The sequence below is a fragment of the Pinus tabuliformis genome, chromosome X (assembly GCF_031772625.1).
Source record: "Pinus tabuliformis cultivar Carrire ecotype Pingquan chromosome X, CPIR1, whole genome shotgun sequence".
Taxonomy (NCBI): domain Eukaryota; kingdom Viridiplantae; phylum Streptophyta; class Pinopsida; order Pinales; family Pinaceae; genus Pinus; species Pinus tabuliformis.
In genome coordinates, this window is record NC_142308.1 from 1,448,176,758 (window position 1) to 1,448,202,140 (window position 25,383).

A 25,383-nucleotide genomic window follows, 5' to 3' on the forward strand; every position below is an offset into this window, starting at 1 on the left:
ATGAGCCAAAACGTTTTCAGTAAGAACCCTTCAAATAACAGTGTGGAGTCACCAGAGAAAACATCTTGTAGCTATATTGATAACAAATCTTTGTTTCCCCTCAGAGATTTGGTCTTCAACAATAAAATCGTTAGGGGAAAAATATTCTCCTAGTCCCTGGCATTGATGCCGAAATATTATCACTCAAGGAAAACCATGGCTACAGGGAGAAACCCTAAGGTAACCTCATAATCTCTTTTAGGTTGAAGTTGGCCCTTCAACCCGAAGAGGGATCTCTCTATAAAACACAACTACCCTATGGCGAGTGTGGTAGAAGGTTTTTTGCAGTTGAGTTTAGGTGGCCATATTTAGGTTTGGGATAAATTGGTTTGGTGATCTTCAAAACCTACCATTGGGCATGGAGTCCAACTATTAAAAGAATGAGATCACAAATATAATGAGCCAATTTTACAAAGCATAAAAGTAACAAGTACTTTGACTATTTGGGAGATTTAGAAGAAAGGAGGACTAGAAGAAATAATAGTTTATAAAAGACTAGAATAAAAAATATTAATGAATGATAATTTTAAGAGAGCGTCATCAATGAAATCCAATCTCATAAACTCTCATTCTTAGGCATTGAAGAAAACAATTGTATAACATAGAAATACGAACAGGTAAATGTAACACATGAATTTTCTACTAACAGTTCATTACACACTGTGAATACATTCAAGATTGCTCAAATATATTTAGAATACAAGTGTTTTTCCAATAATATTCCAACCATGTTTAATTATTCATAATTTTTTTATATAAGGCTTACATAACAACTTTCATAATAATAGTCATCACATAACTACAAAAATTGAGATATTTTAAATATCTTTCAAGTTCATGATGCAAAAATAAAAACTTAAATATTTTGTCTTTCCTAGAATAACTATAGTAAAATATATCAACATTTAGGAAAAATGAAATATCTGGTCAACCGCCTCCCTTGAAAGTAAAATAGGTCCCTAAATTGTAGCTCAGCCTCCTTGGTGTTGAAACAAGTCTCTCTGCAAACTCTATCTAAATTGCTCCTTTGTTCATCATGTTTTCCTTTAGTTTTGCTGAAAAAACATTGATAAGGTAGATTTTAGCGTTACTGGTTTTTTGTTCATAGAATTCGCTGACAACTGGGAGACCAACTTTTCCACTAGCTTAGATATCACTGACAATGAAGATGTTAGCGTTTCTCACTTGCCCCAAAATTGTTGACATGTTGACTGTCAGCCTCTCTCCTATATCATTTTCTTATCAACCGGTATACATAGTTTTTAGTTCAAAATAGTTGACAGTGGCCCTATCAAGCTTTTCAAAAATTCTAACAACAATATTGCCATCTCTTTTGGCTATTATGCTGTGTATAAAAACTACCAAGCCAACTATCAATGATAAGGTGAAAACTATGTTTTCATTGGATAGGTAGGCAAAATCTGAGTCTTAATACCTTGGCATCCTAGCTGAGGGTACTATCAACTTCAAGAAACACATCTACCTTATCCAACCTTTGTTTTTTACTCTGCCTGGTCTCCATGTTTCATCATTCCATAGTTCCTCTTTCTTGCCTCTTCCTAGAGTCTGCAAGATTCTTCGTTCTATTAATAATAATTAGGTCCTTCAGGGGCTTATCATCAACATCGATTACGTCTTTGGCCAACTCCAGTTTAATTCTTAGTTTAATCTTGTATCTTAGTTTGTTAGTTGGAGTAGTATATCTATTTCCCTACTTGAATACACTAGGTGAAGGCCCCTCTTCTTTGTTTTCTACCTATGGTTCCTTGCTCTTCAAGTCGTTTAGTTGTTTCTCCTTAAGACTTTCTAGTTCAAATGTGTCTTTAGGGGAAGCTTAAAAGGGTATGGCCAAAGTATGGGAAGAGTTAGTACCAACTGTTATGTTCTCCAGGGATGTAGGCTTTGCTTTGTGAAGTCAAGCACTCTTTCTATGATACACCTTAGGGATTTTCAGACCAGATGAGGTAGATGGGATCCCAAGGGTTTCATGATTGGTAGGGGGCTGGACAAAATCTTTCCATCTTGTTTTATTCACCTTTATGGTAGTCTGTGGGTTGCCCCTTTTTCTTCTCATGGATTGAGGATGAAAATATCCCTAGAAAAGGAAATGATTCCATATTCTCCCTAGTTTATATAACTTGTTCTCTATAAAAAATTAATTAATTCTTTATGGTATATGAAATCGGATGAATGATTAACTTGGTCCCTTGATCTAGTAGCCATATGTCTGAGGCTATCTAACAGGTAAAAGCATGGATTAATTCTGATCTGTCTGGCTAGATGAGCTAGAAAATAAAAATGATACAAGTTCACTCTATTATACTGACCTTCATAAGAAAAATATTGTTGACAGATGTATAGGGGGACATACTATTGATCCTATAGCTACTCTTTTCGAACTCGAAACTGCCAAATCTTCCCTCTATGTTCCTCTTTGAAGAAGAAGGGAATGTTAATTCCTGCCAAAACATGAGTGTGAAATATCTTCTCACCATCCATTGGTAAGGCCATGGTCTCAGTGATGCTGTGATCTGTGACTTTGAGCAATAGAACTCTCACCTTCACAATGTTCCCATCGAACCATTTCACAAAACACTGAGCACCCAAGTTGTGGTAGTCAGAACACCCATAGAGAAATCCAATCCACCTTGCCTACTAAAACAAACAAATAATATCCTAGTAGATGTCTAGTAAATTTGGACTCTTGGGCTCGGTCCAATCTACCTTACCTACTTTTCCCATTCCGGTTTATGTTATCACTGGGATTTATTCTTGAAAACCTACAGCGAAAATATCTCTCAATGCCAAGCGTGAAAAATCCTGGATTAATAACCAACCAACTGCTTATGGGACAGATTGAAGTGCCTTTGACATAATGATTGAGGTAACATTGTTATGCTCTTAACCTGCAAAGTAATACCCAAGCACAAAATATGCGAAGAAAAATACCCAGAACACAGAATAGCAATGATTTTATTATTCAAAGATCAATGTTCACATGCCTCTTCGAGGGGGCAACCTCCAATAGAGCTGAGCTCGATTACAAAATAAGACACGATACTCCTCGCAGGGAGTCTCTATCCTTTATATATGACTCATACATGCAATACCACGGGCCAATACCATGGGTTTTATTAATACCATCTATCTAATACTACTGCCCATTTGCAACTAACTGTGGTCCCATCATTAATTGTGGGTTAACCACTTGCAAATATTAATATGGGCTTTATTGACTCTAGACTATGACGTGATCCCATGACATAAATAAGGGGGTTAGGGTGGGACCATAACATGCCCTCCCCCTTAAAACTAGCCTTGTCCTCAAGGCTGAAGCTGCGGAAACTTCTGAAGAATAGTGGTTGGTTCCCAAGTTGCATCTTCCGGAGAGGTGTCTTTCCATTTGACGAGGACTTCCTTAATCATGCGGCCGCGCAGGTGCTTGTCCCTTGTGTCTAGAATCTGTTCAGGTTGAATCCAGATTGATCCTTCTTCGTCCAATTCAAGTAGACTGGTTTGAACTCGGCAATTGTTCCGAGTCACTTTCTTGAGGCACGATACATGGAAAACTGGGTGGATTTTTGTTGTAGATGGCAAAGCCAACTTGTAAGCCACTTCTCCAATGCACTAAAGTACTTGGTATGGTCCGTAGAATTTTGGAGAGAGCTTTTGACAACCCTTGCCTTTGAGTGATGTTTGCTTATATGGTTGCAGCCTCAAAAAGACCTGATCCCCTTCTTGAAATTGGTGCTCTGAGCGATGTTGGTCAGCCTGTTGCTTCATGCGGTTCTGAGCTTGATGAAGATTCTCGCGAAGATGGGTGAGCATGGTTGCGTGGTGTTGTAGGAGTTGATCCACGGCTTGTACTTTGGAGCACCCTGTGAGATAAGAAGTAGGGGAAGGCGGAAGTTGACCATAGACTGCTTCATAGGGAGTCATTTTGGTGGTGGCATGGTAGTTGGTGTTATACCACCATTCAGCCAGAGGTAACCACTGTACCCAAAGGTGTTGCTTTTCTGAAGTGAAACACCTAAGGTAGGTTTCTAGACATTTGTTGACAGCTTCGGTTTGACCATCTGTTTGCGGATGATATGAAGTACTGAGTTTGAGTTGAGTGCCTTGTATTCTAAAGAGTTCCTGCCAAAAATTACTGGTGAAGATCGGGTCGCGGTCAGAAAAAATAGAAGTGGGCATGCCATGCAATTTGAAGATCTGATCCATGAAAGTTTAAGCAACCAAAGTTGGTGTAAACGGTTGGGGTAGGGCGCAAAAATGAGCATACTTCGACAATCGGTCCACAACCACCATGATGACCGACTTGTTCTCAAACTTTGGAAGACCTGTAATGAAATCCATGGAAACCTCCGTCCAAATTGATGCCGGAATGGGCAATGGTTGTAATGTGCCTGGTGTGTTGACGGTTTCCCCTTTGTGGCGTTGACATACATCACATTCTGCTACGAAAGTAAGGATGTCCTATTTCATGCCGGTCCAAAAAAAGGATCTTCTGGTGTGAGCATACGTCTTCTGAAAGCCCGAATGTCCTGCAATGGGAGATGAGTGCAATTCTGCCAAAATGCGACTTTTGAGGGTGGATGTTGGTGATATTACGACTCTGTCCTTGTAACGAAGAATATCATTCTGCCACGAGTAGCCCTTGCTGGAATTAGGATCTACCTGCAATTGAGAAATGAGTTGGGAGAGCCTGGGGTGTGAAAACCATTCCCTGCGAGCCTATTCAATCCAGTCTGGAATGGGGAGGGAAATTGCGAGCAAAGTACTTTCCTCCTCAAATTGGCGCGACAATGCATCTGCTACACTGTTGTCTTTCCCTTTCTTGTAAATGATCTCATAATCATATCCCAGCATTTTGGCTAACCATTTATTTTGTTGTGGGCAAGATAGGCGTTGCTCCAAAAAATATTTAAGACTGTGATGATCTGTGTGGATTTGGAAACGTCGCCCCAACAAGTAAGATCGCCAGGTCTCGACTGCATGTAAGATGGCCATCATTTCCTTCTCGTAGGTAGATTGGCCCAGATTCCTCCCACTGAGTTGTTGGCTGGTGAAGGCCAATGGTCGCCCTTCCTGCATTAAGACCGCTCCAATACCTGTACCCGAAGCATCACATTCAATGACAAAGGATTTGGTGAAGTCAGGTAGTGCTAAGACGAGAGTGGAACACATGGCGTTTTTTAGAGCGGTAAATGCCTGTTGTGCTTCCTCGTTCCAGAAGAAGGAATTTTTCTTTAGGAGTTGAGTGAGGGGCTTTGCTATGCGGCCATAGTTGCGGACAAATTTACGATAATAGCCTGTGAGACCCAAAAATCCTCTCAAGCTTTTCAAGGTCTTAGGTTGAGGCCATTCTTGCATTGCCTGGATCTTTTTGGGGTCCACCTTGACACCTTCACGCCCCACAATGTGGCCCAAATACTCAACTTCTTCCATGCCAAATGAACACTTAGACATCTTAACAAATAATTTATGCTTGCGGAGTAGTTGCAAGAGTAGATCTACATGCTGAAGATGTGCCGCCCAAGTGCCACTATAGATGAGGATGTCATCGAAGAAGACAAGGACAAATTTTTTGAGATATGGTTTGAGGAGGTGATTCATAAGGCTCTGAAAAGTAGAGGGGGCATTACAGAGACCAAATGGCATGACCAGGAACTCATAATGGCCTTCATCAGTTCCGAAAGTCGTCTTGGGAATGTCGACTTCCTTCATGCGAATTTGGTGGTAGCCTGAGTGAAGATCCAACTTAGTGAAGAATTGAGCCCCATTGAGTTCGTCCAGCAAATCGTCAACCACCGGGATGGGAAATTTATCTTTGACTGTCAACTTATTGAGGGCCCTGAAGTCGGGACACATCCGCCACTCCCCATCTTTCTTGAGGACCATGACCACTGGGGATGAATAAGGACTAATGCTGGGACGAATGACACCTGCTTCCAACAATTCCTTGATGATTTTTTCTATTTCATTCTTTTGGGTGAATGGATATCTGTATGGCCGCACATTTGGGGGTTGGGACCCTGGAGCCAATGTGATGCTATGATCATGTTCTCCTCGCGAAGGTGGAAGCTCATGAGGCTTGTCAAAGACCGTCCGATGTTTATTTAAAATCTGTTGCATCTCAGGATGAATTGGCAGAGACATGGTTTCGACTACCTGGATGGCATTAAATTGAGATACCACTCCATGATGGCCCTTTTTTAACAATTTTTCCATCCGATGCGAGCTGATGATAGAGGGGGCTCCCGCCTGTAGTCCATGGAGGGTATGTGTGGAGTTCTTCTGCTTAAAACTCATATATAACTCCTGGAAATCCATTGTGATTGGCCCAAGAGTGCGGAGCCATTCCGCGCCTAGGACAATGTCGCAACCCCCCATGTGTATTACAAACATGTGGGTTTTCAACTGATAATCCCCCATTTGAAGTTTGACATTTTCACAGCGACCCTCACATTTCATCGTGCCCCCATCTGCAATTTGGACTTGGAAGTTAGAAACTGCCCGGACAAAACAATGTGCTGCTTCAGCGATCTTTTGATGGATGAAATTAAGGGTACTTCCACAATCAATCAAGACTACTACTGGGCGATGTTTAAGAAAACCCCTGATTTTGAGAGTTTGAGGGGAAGAAATTCCTGCCAATGCATTTAGCGAAATAATTGGTTCATCAGATACAATCTCCTCTTGGTTATCTTCTTCGATCGCCTCCGGTTCCTCAAGTGGTGGATCTTCCTTGGTGGAGCTGTAGTCAGTGGCATCTATTTGAAAAAACTTGGGCTCCTTGCATTTATGACCCGGGGAATATTTTTCATCACAGTAGTAACATAGTCCTTGCTTCCTTCTTTCGGCCATTTCCGCAGGTGACACCTTTTGAATCTTAAGTGTCTGAGTCGTGTTGGGAGCCTGTGGGGGACGACCTTTAGCGGGGAAGTTGGGGCGGCTGGATTGGGCTGTTAATGCACGTTCCACCTTACGAGCTACCTGGCAAGCCTCTGTCCACGTGGGAGGGTGGTGGAGTAGAACCTGAGCTCTGATGGATTCTTTAAGACTGCTGATAAAGCATTCCATGTAGGACTCATCTGTGAGACCCTTAGTGCGGAAGGCTAAGGCTTCAAAAGCGGTAATATATTCCTCCACTGTACCCGTCTGTCGGAGCTTAGTGAGACGCCCCAAAAAAGAGTCTTCCTGTTCAAAGCGATTTCGAAGAGCTTTGGCAAATTGGGCCCAATTCTGAAAATGTCCATTGCAACACTGATGCCATTCCCCCCATTGCCATCGTTCATTGTTCAAGTACATGGTGCCCACCATAAGCTTAGTCCCCTCATCTATGATATGATTCAATTTGAAATACTGCTCCATTTGTGCTAGCCATGCGGACGTGTGAGAACCGTCAAATTTATGCATATCCAACTTGGGAGGTCGCTGACTGGGTGGTGGATGGGTGTGCCAGACATGAGGAGAGTGGCTAGACTCACCCTCATGGTATTCATGGCCATTATACGCCTCCTCGTGGGCTGGCTCCTTGCCCTTCGAGAGTGCATTTTGTATCTGGATACTTATTCCTTTAATCTCATGTTGGATTTCGTTCACCGCAGTTTGGATGGAGTTCACATGGTCTTCAATTTTGTCTATCCTTTCATTGGCCATCGCTTGAGCACGAGTTTCTACCATACACCAACCTGATGAAAAATTGTGACCGCCTAAAAATTTTTACTAAGAAATTGAATGGTACCACCTTGCTCAGCTCGTCGTCCTGATTCTAATGGGCTAGATCACCAACAAGCGCAATCCTCAAAATGTCAATGCCGCAAAATGTCCCGCGAAAAGTATATCCAGGTACAGGAACCCTTCACAACTACTCCAATCTGGTGGATCTGAGAGATCTAAATGGTGGAACAACTGCTGCTGCTGATCTGATGGAGCTGCGGACTGATGTCTGCTACTGCTGTACTTCTTTGCACCCGCTGATCTGGAATCGATGATGTGTGATCCCCCGATAGAAAGGGAACTATGGTCTTGAGGAGTGTCAGGTGCTACAGATCGCAATATACATAAGGGTCTGACAGTAGTACTCGGCCCAATGTTTCAGGGCGCTAACTAAGGAGGATCGACCGTACCCTTAGCCGTACAACCCAACTACCCTATCATACGGGCGAGTAATCTCTCCGAGTGCTGTTCTCGGTGTATTGTAGCCACAAGATGGCCGAAGGTTTATCTATGGTGAGGTTTCAAGGGAGCCTAGGGGGCTTCCTATATACCCAGAGGGTACGTGGAAGACAGTCCGTGCGCGGTTCTGTCTAATGCGCTACTACTCGAAGGGGTACCCACAGGGGTTACAAGGGAGTCCAACAGATGTGACCACCTCTTGTATTTCCTGTGTGCATGCCTCCCAAAATCCACAGGTTTATGTGCTTAACGACAGATCCTGTGGTTTAAAGACGCCGGAACACGTCTCTAGCCAAAAAAATTTTTTTGCTAAAAATTGGAGATCCCACCGAGCCCTGGAAAGTGCTCTGATACCACTTGTTATGCTCTTAACCTGCAAAGTAATACCCAAGCACAAAATATGCGAAGAAAAATACCAACACAGAATAGCAATGATTTTATTATTCAAAGAGCAATGCTCACATGCCTCTTCGAGGGGGCAACCTCCAATAGAGTCGAGCTCGATTACAAAATAAGACACGATACTCCTCGCAGGGAGTCTCTATCCTTTATATATGACTCCTACATGCAATACCACGGGCCAATACCGTGGGTTTTATTAATACCATCTATCTAATACTACTGCCCATTTGAAAATAACTGTGGTCCCGTCATTAATTGTTGGTTAACCACTTACAAATATTAATATGTGCTTTATTGACTCTAGACTATGACGTGATCCCATGACATAAATAAGGGGGTTAGGGTGGGACCCTAACAAACATAAGGTAAGTGGAAGATCAAATCATTTACTGGTAATGATTGAAAATATTATTCTCATCATATCAAATAACATGGTACATGATGGTTTAGTAATTATGGTGGATACAAAATGATTTAGCCCTGTACTTTACCATTTCGAAAACAATGGAGACACATTAAAACAAAATTGTTGATGCTAATGTGGACAACACAATCATCATTTAAAAAAAATGGAAAACTCATTTCCCCACTGAAAATTGACCAATCAGCCACAACAAAAATGGTGCTACCCCTATTGTCAGCGATTTCTTTCACAATACCATATCATATTTAAAAAAATGTTGACATCCCCACTATCAAAAAAATTTCCCTATTTATTACAATTTTTTAAATGTTGACAATGCAACTATCAGTATTTTCTAAAAAAATTTGAAATGCGAAGTGTTTTCTGTGATAATAGTTTCTCCCAATGTAGATACTTCACCATGTATGGATGCCTTAAGTTCTTCCACATATACTTGTGCGAGAGATTCTTTCCGCACATGTGCTTGGAGCCACTCAACTTGTTGCCTTGTGGCTTGAATGTTCTTTGCGATTTTCCTATTCTCATCCATGAGGTTCTCCATATTTGACTTGGTAGCACCTGTGAAGGCCAAGTTGGATACAACTATGGCTTTTGGATTTATCCTGGTATTCATATCAGTCACCCTTTCTCTAATGAATGTAGGAGATGTAAGATCTTGTTAAATAATGAATCCATACAGGTGAGGATACTTTTTAGATAGAGGAGGAATGACCTATTATAAAGTTTTGTGAACCCAATGTTTCAGAATACCAAGTGAGTCCATCATCAGAGGATGCATTAATAGATATTTTCTAGATCTTAATGATGTATCCAGGAGCTGGATTTAACATCATTAAGATCTGGAAAATATATATTGACGCATCCCCTGATGATGGACTCACTTGGTAGTATGAAACGTTGGGTTCACAAAACTATATAACAGGTCATTCGTCCTCTATCTAAAAAGATGTAATATCGTCCGGAAAATGTTTCTTTCTGTTAGGTCCCTATAATACTAGTGATTCCCCCATTACTATTGTCATTGTAGCCCATATTGTTAATGTTGTGCCCCTATTGTGCCCAAATTGTTATTATTGTGCCCCATAGAAATCTACTATTGTTATTTTTGTGCCCTTGTATTATTAATGTTATCTTAGCATTGATTATATTGTGACCCCTTAGACTCCTATATATAAAAAGGAGGTTTTTCATTTGTATCATCCAAGAATTGTTCATTTGTTTAATGTAAAGGAGGTTGTCCACTCTAGGAGGCTGATTTCTAAGTCGTTGATCTATATTTTCTTTCTTTCTGTGAGTTTGTTTCATAACTTTTGGTATTAGAGGGTTAGATTCTAGGTTTTCACTGCTCCAAAACAATCCATTGTGTGTTTTTCTCTATAACTCTTGTTCAGGGATGTTTCAGAAGCTAAACAAAAAAACCATTTGATACAAAATCTTGAGGATCCTCGGGTCCGAGTTTTAGATCTTGTCTCGCTATATTTTCAGACATATGATCCAAGGAGGTTAGGATTTTCCCAAGCTCCCTAATTACATCCCAAATAGGTGACCTTGGGAAAATAGTCATAACATTCTCTCTCAGTATCAGATTGAAATTTTATAAGAAGCTACAAAAATAGGACATAAATAATTTTCTCTTCATCATTTTCAGGTTCGAAGGTTGAAACAGTGACACGTCAAACTTTGTACAAGTTTACTCTACTGAAACAATGTATAATCAAGTCATATTGGGAGATTGGGGATAACCCTCTCTTGGAGAATCAAATTTCGATCATACTGGTGGAGTTAGAAAGAGGACTCAGAGGGATAAAACATTTCATAATTTCAAAACTTCGAGATCCGAAATTCTAGAGACACATCAGATATAATATCGAGCTCCTACAAAGTGAAAAAAGTTGTGTATTTTTTCTTTTCAAAGTTTGCATAAGTTTGGTTTGAAAAATTTGTTCGAAGGAATTCAAAGGGCATAGGGATGGATAATTATCATTAAATGATGCCCCAAAGAAAGAAAATGGACTAACCTAGTAAGCAACCTAAAAGCTGTAACATGACTTGTGAAGAGGACGAAGAAATGTAACATGATATAAAAAAAATTATGAGACTAAGTGCAACAAAATTCACTCTCACAAAAAGCAATAGAAGCTAAGATGGATGGTTTAAAGAAAGACGTGGAAGCTAAGATGGATGGTTTAAAGAAAGGCATGGAAGCTAATATGGATGATTTAAAGAAAGGCGTAGAATCTAAGATGAGTGATGTGGAAGATAAGATGAATGACATGGAAGCTTACATGGATGGCATGGAAGCTACGATGGATGGATTAAAGAATGGCGTGGAAGCTAATATGGATGATTTGAACACAGCTTTGACAAATTTTCTACAAGAAGTTCTCACTAATGGTGAAAGGGTAGTAAGGAAAACTCATGATGAGAAAAAAATAAATGTTAATCATGATTTCATAGACTCTAACGTTCAATCGAAGACACGCCATGTTCCAAAGATCGATATAGGAAGTTTGATGGCAAGGATCTCATAACATGGATACTACATGGAATATTTCAATCTCCATAATGTGCAAAACACATAAAAGGTATGCATTGCAACTTTATATTTGGAACCAAATCAGTTTGTATGGTATCGATGGCTTTGCTCTCGTAAACAAATTGTCGTTTGGGTAGTTTTTACAGATGAAATGATAGCACATTATGAGGATACAAAAAGAAACACTTTTTTTAGATAATTGACAAATCTCAAAAAAAATTATTCAATGATGGAGCACATTGAGGAATTCCAAAAATTGAATATAAGGGTAAAATATATTTTAGATGAGAATAGGATTTATGTGTTGTTAGGGACTTTAAAGGATAACATCCAACATGAGGTTTGACTTTGGGAACCTAATTAATTGGATAAGGAATTCAAGTTGGAAAGAAAAATTTAAAGAAAAATTATGGCAATAAGGAAGCCTACCACTCACAACTGTAAATATAGAAGTGTTGTTTCCCCTAACCTTCCACAACCTACAAGGTTGACACCACAACAATTGGAAGAAAAAAAAACAAAAGGGCTTTGTTATAGTTGTGAAAGAAAATACACTAAAGGTCATTAGTGTGCTGAGAAGAAATTATTTTACATAGATTGTGAAGAGGATGAAGAAAAGGAACAAAAATCATCAAAAGAAGAGGATATACACCAGGAACAAGCCCTAGAGAAATAAGAAATGAATCTGACCATATCTTGTAATGCATTGGTCAAAATTACCACTCCTCAAACTATCAAGATAGAAGGACATATTAAGAAGAAAAGGGTAATGGTGTTGATTTATTCGCAGAGTACCCATAATTTTATTCATTATAAGATAGCCAAGGAATCAAATTGCTTCCTATATCCAGTACCAGGGTGTCAAGTAATGGTTGCAAGTGGAGGAACCATAGATCTCTCTGGAAAGTGCCATAATATTAAGCTTTCATGGGAGAATATGTATTGAATAGCCAAATTCTTTCCATTCCAATGGGTGGTGTTGATGTTGTACTAGGAGTCCAATGGATAAAATCCTTGGGTACAATAGCTTTTAATTTTCGAGAACCTTTCATGAAGTTTTCTTCAGAAGGAAAGGAAGTTGAATTAAGGGCTATCGTAGGGAAACTAGGAAAGATAATCAAGTTTAACGGAATGAAAAAGCTTCTAAATAACGAAAAATGAGGCATAATTACACAATTATGTTTGCTAGAGGTTCCGACATCGAAATCATCTATGTATCTAGATCTCCAAAACGTCTTGGACAATCATTCCAGGTTGTTTGAGACTCCCAAAGGCCTCCCACCCATTTGTGATCATGATGATGTTATTCATTGATTTTGAGGAAGTGTTCCTCCAAACATTAAGCCTTACAGATATCCCTATGTCCAAAAGAGTGAAATTGAACGTATGGTTGCAAAAATGTTAGATGCTGGTATAATTCAAGCTAGTCAAAGTTCTTTCTCTGCTCCGGTAGTATTGGCTCACGAGAAGGATACATGATGGTGCATGTGTCCGGATTATGGGGAGCTCAATAAGCTCACTATTAAAGATGAAGTTCCCATTCCTATGACTGATGAATTATTGGATGAATTGCATGGATCAATTTACTTTAACAAGTTGGATCATCATTCAGGATATCATGAAATAAGAATGAATACTGAAGACATCCTGAAAACAACATTTAGAACTCATCATGGTCATTATGAATTTTTGGTCATGCCTATTGGCCTTACCAATGCACCTTCTACGTTTCAAGGTTTAATGAATTCCATTTTCAAACCCTTAGAAAAATTTTGTTTGTATTTTTTGATGATATACTAATCTGAAGCAGGTCTTGGAAGGATCGTGTTCAACATCTTGACAGGGTGGTCAAACTATTGGAGGAGAAATAATTATATGAAAAAATCTCCAAATTTTTCTTTGGAGTACAAGAGGTGGAATATCTAGGTCATATTGTATCTCATGAAGGTGTTAAGGCAGACCCTAGCAGAATTAAAACTATTACAGAACGGAAAATCCCCACACCCATAAAGCATCTGCGAGGATTTCTCGGGTTGACATGGTATTATCACAAGTTTGTTAAGAATTATCGGAGAATGGAAACACCTATAACAACATTATTGGATAAAGATGCATATTCATGGACTACAGAGAAAACAAAGGTTTTTAAACATGTTAAGGAGGCAATGTGCCAACCACTAGTCTTAGCTATGCTGAACTTCACAAAAGCCTTTATTGTGGAATGTGATGCCTCAGGAAATGGAATTGGTGTTGTTTTAACGCAAGAATAAAGGCCCATTTCTTTCGAAAGTCGTCTAACAAAAGGAGAGTATTTACAAAAAGCTATTTATGACAAGGAAATGTTGGCAATACTACATGCACTTAAGAAATGGTGACCCTACCTTATGGGAGGACACTTCAAGGTGAAAACAGATCACGATAGTCTTAAATACCTTTTAGAAAAAATATTATGTTATGAAAAGCAATAAAAATTGGTCACAAAGATGTTGGATTATGACTTTGAAATCATCCACAAAAAAGGTGAAGAAAAATGTTCTGGCAGATGCACTCTCTAGAAAGGATGACAATGTGAAAGCATTTATTTGCGCCATTTATATTTTCTAGCTAGATTGGGTAAATGAAGCAAGGGATGAATAGAAGAAAGATGAAGAAGTGTGGGCACTCATTCAAAAGTTACAATAACATCCGAGTATATCTGATACATTTAGCTAGAAAAATGATTTGTTATGGTACATGGATCGCTTATAACTATGTAAGAATTCCCAACTCAATCAAAATATTCTTATGGAATTGCACACCTCTCCCTTAGTAGGGTACTCAAGGTTTCTAAAAACTTACCACAAGGTTAAGCAGGAAGTTTTCTGTGATAGCCTTAAATTGGATATTCAAAAGTTTGTGACGGAATGATTGGTTTCCCAACAAAATAAATTTGAAACAATTAAGACCTCAGGTCTATTACAACCTTTATTCATTCCAAGCCAATGTTGGGAGGAGGTTTCAATGGATTTTATCACAGGTTTAACCAAGTCCCAAGGAAAGAGTTTTATCATTGTAGTTAACAAAATTACCAAGTATGCACACTTTTGTGCATTATCTCATCCATTTAAAGCAAGTATAGTTTCTAATGCATTTATGGAAACGATTCAAAAGATACATGGAAACCCAAAGATTATTGTAAGAAACAGAGATCCCATTTTCACTGGAAATATTTGGACATAATTATTTTCTTGTCTTAGTACTCAGTTAGCTCATAGCTCATCTTATCATCCTCAATATGATGGGCAGACTGAGATAGAATTTTTTTTTTCTGGAAGGATATCTTTGTTGCTTTATATCTAATAAATAGACAAAATGGACCAAATGGTTTCCTTTGGATGAATGGTGGTATAATGCTTCCTTCCATACTGTAGAAAAAATGACCCCATTTATGGCACTTTATGGATATCATCCGCCGTCCATCACATCATATTTAAGAGAAAATTCTAATGTTCAGGAAGTGGAGGATCATATCAAGCATCAACAACAAGTTCTCCAACTCTTAAAAGATAACCTCACTTTGGCACATAATAGAATGAAACAATAGGCATATCAAAATTGCAGCGAAAATAAGTTTTCATGTAGGTGGTTGGGTAGTCCTACGGCTACAACAATATAAAAAAATTCTCCTCAAGCAAAGCTAAGAAGGTTAATAAATTATCATAAAAGTATTATGGTCCGTACAAGGTGCTGCAAAAGATAGATACTATGGCATACAAATTGGATCTTCCTACAGCTTCCTGAGTGCACCCAGTTTTCCATGTTTCATGCTTAAAGAAGGTTATAAGTCACAAGCTCCTAGTTCAAACAATATTGTCAAAACATGATGAGGATGGAAAAATCATATTCGAAATTGAAGCAGTCATGGAAGCAAGAACTCGACAGCTATGAAATCGATCAATTTCAGAGTATCTCATCAAGCGAAAGAACTTACCTGCTGAATATTCCACATGGGAGGATAAGAATTTTATATAGAATAATCCATAACTACTAAAGCATTGAGGACAACACTTTTTTGAAGGAGAGGGGCATGTTAGGTCCCTATAATCCTATAATACTAGTGATTCCCCCATTACTATTGTTATTGTAGCCCTTATTGTTATTGTTGTCCCCCTATTGTCCCCATATCGTTATTATTGTGCCCCATAGAAACCCACTATTATTATTTTTGTTCCCTTATATTATTATTGTTATGTCGAACTTGATTATATTGTTACCCCTTAGACTCCTATATATAGAAAGGAGGTTTTGTCATTTGTATTATCCAAGAATTGTTCATTTGTGTAATGTAAAAGAGGTTGCCCCCTCGAAGAGGATGATTTCTAAGTCATTCCTCTATATTTTCTATCTTTTTGCCAGTTGGTTTCATAACACTTTCTTGCTTTTAAAATCTTTTTTTGAAGCTCATGGTAAGTCAAATTGTATGTATCCATGACTTCATCATCATCAAGAGGAATGATTTCCTCTTCTTTTCTTGGATATTGCTTTGATGTTGGAGGCGAGGGATACTGAATGGTTACCTACTGAGCTTTCAGCATAAGGTCAACATCTTAGTCTAGCAGCTCTCGTTCCACATCCATGTCTTGAATCACAATCAATTCCTTAATTTCCTGAGCAAGTTCCTTATCCTGCATCTATTTTCTGTCCTCTTCTAGTAGACAGTTCTTCTGTTGTTCCATAACTTGTTTCCGTGCTTCATATTCTTATTCTATTCTCTACCGTTATTATTATTCTTGTTTTTTAGTTTATTCTTCCAATCCCCTCTACTCTTTCTCTTCCCTCTACTTCATCTCTTCTTCCTTCTTCCTTTGTTTCCTCTTATTTTCTACTACTATGGTCGCTTCCAGGATGATTAGATCTAATTTCATCATGTGGCTTTTCTCTTCCAATAGACTGTGTGCAACTTTCCACTTGACCTTTTTGCGCACTAGTTTATGCCTTTCTGCTGGTGCTGCCTCTCGAGTGACTTATTTTTTAGGAGTAACCTGTGCTGTCCTTTAAAAATTGACTAGTTCACAAGACTTGGAGGCATTGCAACAATTCTTCATTTCTTCCTCCTCATGCCTGTAAAATGGCTCACTTGGCCACTTGAAATGAATCCTCGTACAATTTTCTTTGCAGACATTCCTAGGATCATATGGATTGAACTCTAAATGACCAAATGTGAATTTCTCTATCTCCTTTCCTTTAATGTCTACAACATTAAAATTCTTGATCTCGTACAATCTAATTTGCAAAGGAAGAATAGGCCAAGATTCTTTCTTCTTCCGGTGTAAAACTCTTGATAACCCTATGGAGAGATGATAAGAAAATTCTTGCATGAACAACTTGTTTGTGGAATACCTTGACAAAAGATGTGGATGCTTCTGACCCCCAAACACTTTGAGTAAGGTGTCACGCAATGAGGAAAATCAATCTGCTAATTCTGACACTGATTCCATTTCCCCATGGGACATACAAGGTGGCTCTTCTTGGAAGTGTAAGGACTCTGGACACCACATATCTCCACAATGGTATGATATTTTCCACTTTGGGCCTAAGCCCTCATGGATTTTCTTTTGGACTTACCCCCAAAAGGCCTCATACCAATGGAGATATTTTTCCATCCTTATATACCCATGATCCTCTCCACTTCTAGTCAATGTGGTACTTTGCTCGTATAACCAACAATCCTCCCCTCGAACAAATGATCGTCGAGCCTCCCCTCAAACGATTATCCATCCATCCACTCTCTACCAACCAGAATTCTCCACTTCAATGCATTAGAAGCACACGCCTTACATGGAGCACCACTTTCCTTGAGAGCTTGCACTATCCCAGGTCAACTCCTCTTCACCGTGTTGGGACTAGGACACGTCCATGAAGAATCTGTAGCACACTGCTTATCTAACCGAGCTCATCCACAGATCCCATCGTGATATTACGGGGGCCCACCACCTTCATTCGGCATTCCGAGGATTCATCCACTTGGCTAACTTTGGGGCATGGCTCTGATACCACTTGTACGGACTCTGGACACCACATATATCCACAATGGTATGATATTGTCCACTTTGGGCCTAAGCCCTCATGGATTTGCTTTTGGACTTACCCCCAAGATATTTTTCCATCCTTATATACCCATGATCCTCCCCACTTCTAGTCAATGTGGGACTTTGGTCATATACCCAACAGGAAGATTAATCTATACAATGGAATGAGGAAGTGACCAATCAAATTTTCCATCTCTCCTTTGTAAATGCACTTTCAAAGGAGCTTTCATTAAATGTGCACAGTAGATTCATTTAGTGACCAGGTAAAATTCATGTTGGGAAAATAGTTTTGAGCACATATTGAATCTAGTAGGTAGGAAAACATGTAGAATTTGGCTTGCCTACAATCGGGAGGGTTTCTAGCATTCTTTACATGGGTCCTCAACTGTTGAGCCATCAAAAATAACCAGTTAAATGGTTTTCCTTCATTCACAACCTAGTCAACAAATAATTCTCAACCTTCTAGAAAGGCCTCAATACTTCTCTCGCCATAGATTCGGCAACAAAATATTATCAAGTACTGATAAGCCTTCCAGAGGGATTTTCCCTTAGAATTGTTTCTCAGTATTTATCGTAATTTAGAAGGCTCTTTCACCTAGATTTGACAATATCTGTTGTTCTCGAGCAGTTAGTGACAGCATAGAAGTGGGCATCCATGTAAGGTTTTGACAACGCAAAATGATACATAATTTGAAAGTCATGAGCCATAAAATATTCAATCCTTTGTCGATTGGTAGTGTTGAGAGTAATGGCCTTGTTATCTGTATGGGATAGTATCCAGCTGACAATGTTTTTACATAGAAAAATGTGTACCTGCATGCAATATTGTGTAATCCTGAAATTTGGACATTGACATACACCTGTTGGTCTTCTAGATTTCCTTTGAAGCATTTTACTAATAATACATTGTTCACTATCTGCCATATAATGCCTGAAACTTTCTCTATGAACAACTAATTCTCTGAGAAAACTTGAAAATTCACTGGGGTACTCTCAAATTCCTCCATTGTGCTTCTATTTGTGGTGCCCTTTGAGACATATCTCTTGGGAGCCATAGTGGCACTAACTCATCAAGAGAAGTGTTAAAAAATTGCAGTGCCTATAGGAAAGAAATGCCCTAATGGAAAACATAAATTAACTAAAGCTAACTAACTCACAAAGCAACATCAAGGTAGTAACCACAAAACTAGCATGGAAAATTGCATAATTTCTAGAGTCAGGGAAGAGATTGACCTCATGAACTATGCATTTCACAGTCTTAGCTGTCAAGATTGAGGCTTGAGGCTAGATATTACACAATGCACAGTCTGAGCTTGGGAAAACTGAGGGAGACATTACGCATTGCGTAATCTTAGTGGGCAAGGATGACGCTTGAGCCCTAGAACTACGTAATGTTTAGTTGGGAAAGTCAGGGACTACCCATTGTGCAATATCGTAGGCCAAGCATGAAGTTTGAGCCTTGGACTTGCACAATACCAACTTGAACATGGAAATTGTTGTTGAAGAGAATGGCAGTTCTGCCTAAAAAAAGGATGGGAATGTGGCAGATATGAGTGATGGTGTAAGTAAGAGTGTAGATACGACTATGGGAAATATAGGAAATTGAATATGAAGTGCATTAGATCAACATGCAAAAGGAAAAACAAGCATAAATACGGAGTCACCAAAATGATGACCACTAATGGGTAAAAAGCGAAGCTGATGCGACACGTGTGAAATGTGAACAACGGACATAACCAACACTTGTACAATCTAATATAAGATAAAATTCCAACAACTATGAAGAAAAATAAGAAAAACAACACTCATAGAAGTGAGACTAACAGAAAAAGTGACAAAAAGAAACAAAAGAAAAACTCACACAGAAAAGCGCCACAAACTCAGTCGAAGGTTCCATGATCTCCCTGGGAAGGCTAGAGTTCCAAGAGAAAGTCTAAAAATGAGCTCTAGGGGCATCTATTATATATATCTAGGCTAGTTAGGGTTTTTGATGCAAATGATGAAAATCAAGGAAAAGAAACACATGGCAAAAGATAAAAAAAAATAGCAAATTGTGCCACTCTTCGAGAAGCTAATTGATCGCTCCCTATTTTCCATGGATTGATTTTTTTCTTTTTGATCTTTTAGGAAATTGGCCATTCATGCTGCCAACAAGGATTGTGCAGTTCCCAACCACGAGGGACTGGACAACTCCTTGACTTAGCGAATTGTGTAGTTTCTTAGAGAAAGGAAAGGTTTCCGCAATTTTTGAGCTCAAAGGTAGGTTGTCTCCCAAAATTAAGCAGTTTCTGAGCTCAAGTCTAACTTTCCTATCTAGATTGCACAATTAACATCCACCTGGCTAGCATGCCTTCTAATATTGTGCAAGTTCTGGAGGGAAGACTACCAATGTTACAAGGTGTGGGAAGAAGATTGCTTGTTATTAAAAATATTCAAGTCTGGATAAAAACATGAAATCACGATCACAATGTAAAAATATAAACCTTGATCATAGAATGAATACTTGATGAAAGTGAATGATAAGCTCTTGTGAATAGAAGGGAGGCTCCAAAATGAAAGCATGGGAAAAAATTTAGAGAGTGGTTGTATCAGATACATCAAAGCCCGAAATAACACTAAATGGTTTTGTCAAAAACTATTTGGACGTTTTCCACATGGCTCCAATGTAGGAGTCATAATAGGAGTAACGATGAAAATAATGGAGGGTGTATGGAAATGGAATGGAAGAGGGGGTGCTGGAAACAAAATGGAGGAGAGGTCGAGGGAGTCTCACGTACTCCAATTATGGATTTTATATGCTTTGTGCAAATGGATCCATCATTAATGACTCAGGTGGTCTACATAAAGTGGAAATTATAGAGGTAAAAGGTTTTTTTCAGAATCCTTAGTGTCCTCTATCAATTCAAATGCGAGGGTGCACATGGAATGAGAGGTGTTTTTCGGTGAGAAATCGGAAGTGGTAATTAGGATCTGAGATGTATGACATCCCAATTATCTCACCATTGTCTCTACTGAATAGTTGTTGTTCTTTACTTCCATCCTTACTCCCACTTTGTATAATTATAGCTTCACTTCTTTAGTGGTCATATATTAGCATAGCCACTTATAATTAATATTATATGATATGGGTTTTCCTCATTTGGATATCATTCATCCTAAATATTAGGATGTTTCTTCAACTACGGTTTGGTAATATTTGTTGTTGGACCAAAAATTTCCCAAATGTTATTCAATATCTCTCATGACAGCATGATTACTTTTCTTAGGACAAAGTCCAGCTGAGAGGAGGTAAGATAGAAACCCTAGTTGATAATGAAAAATTCTAGATTGAAAACAAGAATTCCTATGCTAGTACCATAGGTAGGAGGAAAGAAGAGGTTATGGATGAGATTATTACTGATATGATGTTGTGGCCAAAGAATTCTGGTGCCCCAATGTGGGGGATAACCACCCGATCTGGACCTTAAGACAACTCCTTTTCCGTTTAAAGTGGTGGCTCTGACTGGTGATAATGGGACCAGTTTCCTAGTGTGGGTTTTAAGATTAGAGTGGATGGTTCACAAGTGATTGCAATAGAATAATGATAATCTAAATGACCTATTCTATCATGCAAATCTCTAAACTAATTTATTCTAATAGAAACCCAGGTATTTCTTTGTGGTATGCGATCTACAAAGATATGTTCTTAACATGTGATAATAACAATCAATCACACATAAAAAAAGATGATAACATATAAAGATAATTTCTTTGACTAAATAAATAGTCAAATAAATTTATAAAATATATCACATCTATGATGATTTATATATGAAAATCAACCATTTCAACTAGGCATCATAGAATAGTGCAACTAACGCTTAACAGAAAGTATAAATCTCACATAGAATTCATAAAAGTAAAGTGTTGTCACTAATTAAACAAAAACATAATCAACCATGCAAGATAATAGTACCATATGTGAGAAGTTCTGATCATTTGACTAATGATATGGATCAACTCCTTTCATCAAATCAAATTATCTCCCAAGAACACAATAGTGCATCAAAAAAGGAAAGTAGTCTGATATTTGAAAGAAATGATCATGTTTCATAATTTCTGCGAAGCATTCATGAACTTACAAAAGTGCATTCCTTGCAAAGGTTTTTGATAAAATTCTGGACGCTTCTCTAAATGCATGAGAAGGGTATAAATATTATTATAACTATTGTACAATAATAGATTATACAAAAATTTGAGCAGGTTTCACACAACCTTGCTCCGAACTAGTTAACTAACTCTAAAAATAAACAGTGGCTTAACGAGCAAAGGCTAAGATAGTGATTCGATGTCTACCAGATTGTCCTTCAAATCACATATATAAGTCATTCGTTTGAGTTGCGGAGGTGCCCAAAAATGTGTCCTGAGCTGTGCTACGAAAATTGCATCGGTGAGAGGTGGAAACATAAGCTGATTCGAATGAACTGAGAAGTTAAGGGTCATGATTTGACTATGCAGCTTGACGGGGTATTGCCAATACGAATCCAGGTCATTCTTGGTAAATTTTGCTACTGCTTCACTTTGACTGTCTACCTTTTTTTGCCAGCTTTTATGCAAAGCACCTAAATCGTGCATTTCTTTTAGATTGCCTTCCTTTACTAGGTTAGTGAAAAACAGAGTGTGGTTCACCACCTTGATTATCTTCTTCAATACCCTAGCTTCCCTTGCCACTGCTAGCTCAACATGCTTTATTCTCGCATTTCAATCCATGAAAATAATGTCTTTGTGTGTCTCCTCAATCTCAGGCAGATTGGCTTTCCTTCTATCTTCTGTTTCCTACCATTCAATGAACTCTAAGATTCTGGTGCTCAGATCAGTAAACTCAGTTCTCTGGTCAATCGCCTTATCTATTAGTTGCTCACTAGTGATCAGATAAGGAGTAATGTGTGATATATTGTGGCATAAGTTCTCTTGTTGTTTCATCAGGATGGAATTTAGTTCCAACGCCTGTTTAATGAATTCCTCAATACTAGGAACTTCCTTATATCTTTCAATGGCTTGCCATAATTCTTGGAGTTGCATTTTTTTGTCTTATACCTCAACTTCATGGCTTATCTTTAGAACCTCAATGCTCTATTGCAATTGGGAAAGTTCCTCGGCTACTTTCATGTTCACACTTCCTTTCTTTGTTTCAAGCTGCTGCTCGAGTTGTGAAATCCTCTCCTGCTTTTCTCTCAACAATGTAGAGACTTCAGTAGCTTTGCCCATGGTGGCCATTGCATATGCTCCCATGAACTATGACAATATAGTCAAGTTCTCAGCTGGGTTGAAAGGAATGTCCCTCCAAACTATGTCCATTGGCTCATTTCTAGGTGGGATCTCGGGTGTTTCTACCCTTCTCCTTTCCCTCTATCTTCTTACTACAACATTGTGGAAAGGGCCATAGAAAACATCAAGTGGAGGGATTTTAGTCACTTTCAAGATGGTATCTGATGTGGGCAGAGCAAGGATAATCTCAGTCTGTTGCGATGTTGTTGCCAACTCATTCATAAGATTGGACTGCTCATCCATGGATTTGGACTGCTCGTCCATAAACTTGGACTCTATATTCTCCTAAATATGCAGGGGAGTTTGCAACTCCATTATTTCTTAGGTATCTATCATTTTGCGAGTGTCTTGCAGTTTTTTTATTAAACTTATCCCACTCCTGCTCAAAACTATTTCTTTTGACATATGAACTGATTTCTTTAGTTGGGGTGCTCATAATCTATTTCTTGGCTAGCTTCCTATTAAACTTTTTTGTATTATTTGTGTCTTGGGCCTTCCCTCTACCTGGTTTTTTCTCTGTATTCACCTGAGATTCTATGAGAGAATTAGGTCCCTCATTGTTAACAATGACACTGGGCATAGGATTATTTTCGATCTTCAACAAGTGCATTGGGATTACTTTGAGCCTTTCATTTCTGAATTCCAGAATTTTTTCAAAATTTTTAGGACTCAGGTTGGCTTTAGCCCATTCGAATGCTTGTTCGAAGGATTCAGCTGAATGTAACAAGTCTTCAAAATTTTTATCCTCATCGTTGTATGACTTGAGCTTTACCGCAATAGTGATGTTATATGCTACCTGGTCTGGATCAAATTTCCTTTTCGGAAAACTATGAAGCCTAAGGGCTTCGTTGCTTACTGACTCCTTAATCGCATGATTAAAATTTTCTAAAGAAAAAGAGCCACACTTGATAGGAAAAGACGGCCATAATACCTTCTTGCTTTGCTTGAGAAATTTTGTTAGGCCTTTTCCCACTGTCTGATGGGTGATTTCACTTGCCAAAAAATTATCAGAAACATACAAAGGAAGGACATGTGGGTCGGATATGATACCAAAAACGCTAATATAGGCGAACCATTCTTCAATAAAATATTTGTTGATAGCTAGAAGGTCTGTAAAGGCTTCTTGGGAAATCCTGGGGGCCTTCTTATGGAAAATTATTTGATGCAGGGGAAAAATAACAACATGACATATTTTATAGAAATGGGGTATATAATGGGATTCCCATATTTTCTTATGACTAAGATGGATAGGGTAAGGGTCCTGTCAGGTCCATTTCCAACCCATGGTCATAAATGTAGTGCAGAAATAGATGGAGTTCATAATGTAGGCACTAAAATAGAATGGAGGAAGGTTCTCTTGAGAGGAGGATCTCTTCTATCAATATTCAGTAATGATGGTGGCTAGGATATCAGATAGGATGGTGTTCCAATTCATGATGCGGGAATTAACACAGGCATCAATTAGAGAAATCCATTCTATGGAAAACTTAGAATTATTGGGTAACCCATATAATGTACATAACTTAGCAGCTACATATTTGTATGGGTTTACCAAAGAGGCTATAGCATACATACCCGATTTGTCAAATTTAAATTTGTTTTCCAGTACTCTCTAGCCTTGAATTAGCTTGAAGGGCACTAAGTTCTTCTTTGTGAAGTTGGCCATGTATGGTTTTTCATATATATCCTGAGGGTCAGGTATATGGTACATTTTATTCAAGTCCTCTGCTCTGAATGACCCCATGAGTTCCATTCTTGAATTCTTGAATTGCCTATCTTCAATGGTGAGGTTTTCGACCACCGACATGATCATATCAGTGCATGGGATGAATTTACCTCTCGCTCCTATCTCATGAAGGAAAGAACAAGCAACATCCTTGAATTGAAGTCCCAAAGTTCTTGTTGAGTCGGTTGTTACTTTTGTGACAATAATCTTGGGACGCTCATACTCAAGCCTGTTGTATATGACCTCCCAAGCTGTTGCTCCTTCGTCAGTACTGCAGACTGTATCATAGCATATAGGAGCCATATATGTAAAATCAGATTCAGTGATGCTCTGCTTTTTCTGTTTCAACATCACCTTCCTCAATGACATTTCTTTTGTAGCTTGCCTAAAATGGACAAGATATATCAGCGTAGATGGTGTCGGGAAATTAAGAGTGATAGCTTTTCTGAAATGAGTTTGGATCATGAGAAAGGTTTAAATGAGATACCCAATATTAACTACCCATAACTTGGAAAATCATTACCTCTCCTCAGGCCGCTAAACATTTATTAACTTGCCTTTCCGTTCGTTTTTATATTAAAACAGAATTATTTCACATGCTTGCCGCTCTTATTCACATATTGCAATCTTTAAACACATGCAATATGGTGTTGCCTGCTCAATAAGGAAAAATGCGATTGCGCTTTTCATAATATCGCAT